Source organism: Thrips palmi, unplaced genomic scaffold, assembly GCF_012932325.1.
Source record: "Thrips palmi isolate BJ-2018 unplaced genomic scaffold, TpBJ-2018v1 HiC_scaffold_10, whole genome shotgun sequence".
In the NCBI taxonomy this organism is placed as follows: domain Eukaryota; kingdom Metazoa; phylum Arthropoda; class Insecta; order Thysanoptera; family Thripidae; genus Thrips; species Thrips palmi.
The window spans coordinates 14,960,175-14,961,921 of record NW_023144621.1 but is presented as its reverse complement, the minus strand read 5'-3'; the positions used below and the strand labels follow the sequence as shown (position 1 = coordinate 14,961,921).

Sequence of the window (1,747 nt, the reverse complement as noted above, 5' to 3'; positions counted from 1 at the left end):
GCGAGATACGCTGAAATTTAAGGAAACGGCTCAAAGTTTTTTAAGCCGATATAAGTATTTTCAGTGAAGTCAGTCTCCTCTCGTGCGCAGAGCGTCGGCATCGCGTCAGTGGAAACGAGATCGGATGAGTCGTTCCGTTCGATACACTTCGATCCAGTCGATCAGGTGGATTCTCCCTGACGCCACCATTCCGCGCAACGGAAGACGTGTCAGTGGAGCAGTCCTCTCCGTTTCGCGACTGCAGACTCAGAGTCGTTTTCGTCGCTCTGTCTCTCTCGCACCCACACGGGACGCCCCATGAGTGCGAGAGAGACAGAGCGACGACTCTCGGAATCAGTGTGGTGGCAAACACGCCGCGGAAGATGAGCTTCGATCTGCTGAGAGGGCGAAGTAGGCCGCCAGCTCGCGGACTCTAGACGGCCACCCGCGCCTCAGAATCCTCACACCGTCCTCAGAGAGACAGATTCCAAAGTTTCCGGTTTATCGATAAGGCTGCAAGGCGCTGCAAGGACACAAGGATGGGTTTCTTATTGATAAGTCACTCTCACATGCACACACCAACGAACCTGCACGCACACACCAACGACACACTCACCACACTGCGAATGGAAGAGTGATGATCCTGACTAAAACTATGATGGGCAGCCAGTAGCTGACCGGCGCAGAAAGCCAAACTCTAGTAGCGTTTTGAGCTCCTGAGTCGCTTAACAGGTTTCGAACCGAACGTGTGACCCCACCAATGGATTGCTGTCAAAATGAATAATCCATTGACGGGGTCACACGCTGGGTTCGAGTCCTGTTCACCGACTATGGAGCTCAAAGCGCGTCTAGGGTTTTGGCCGCCTCCACCGGTGCCGTCTGGCCGGTGCGGTGGCGTGAGGCGATAGTGTGCCACGTCAGATTATGTCTTGCCAGCTACCGAGTGCGACCGAGTGTCCGTGTGGCCCACATCCATCTCATCTTCACACGTGCAACCTCCACTATCTGTTACCTTCAGCTTCAGGCCGTCGTCTCGACGCGTGTCGATGTGTCTGTGTGTCTGTGTGTCTGTGTGCCCGAGTGTCTGTGTGTCCGTGCGCACGGGATTCCCAGAAAGAGGCCTCGCCTTCACTTGAAACTTCGTTTTCTGCACTCTATCTTCAGTGACTACGTACTTTGAGCCCCCCCCCAAAAAAAAAAGGATTTGGAAACTTTAACCACTGTTGAAAATCAATTGTACTGCTAGCCAAGAAAAAAAAACTGTCACAAAAAAAAAAAAAAAAAGCAAATTTTCAGAAAATTTGTCAGCAACTGCAGGGAGCTTTGTGAAAAAACAAACCAAAAAATTTACTAAATGTTTGAGAATTGTTCAAAAACAACGGTGAGCCGAAAACCATAAAAAATAACTTGCTCGCGCGCCTGGAATGCTGGAACTGGCCCCGGCTCAGCCACCCCTTCGCTCCTACACTATTCTAGCTTCCTCTGGCCTGCTGCTAACATCGGCGACCCGTGGCGCTACCTCACGGACATAATGCGAACTACTGATATGGCGGGAGATTTTGAATTTTGGGAAAATATCAAACAAGGTTTGGGAATGAATTTTGATCCGTATGACCTAAATTTCAATAAAGATGCTTCCCATGATTAAATATTGTGGCCTAAAGTTGATTTCAGGCACATGATTGACTACTTTTTGGTGTTCCCAAGAGCTCGGGTTGGGGTGGTCCGACTAAAGCTTTCTCGACATCTTTTATTTTAGACCTAATGT

General features: G+C 49.8%; 1 long non-coding RNA gene across 1 annotated transcript; it reads right to left on the bottom strand.

The window, feature by feature from the left end:
- Window positions 1-301: 301 nt before the first annotated feature.
- LOC117654163 lies at window positions 302-875 on the bottom strand. The gene is made up of 2 exons (XR_004588286.1): window positions 596-875; window positions 302-502 (listed from the first exon to the last, which is right to left on the bottom strand). It is a non-coding gene; the product is annotated as an uncharacterized LOC117654163 (long non-coding RNA).
- Between the last annotated feature and the right edge of the window lie 872 nt (window positions 876-1,747).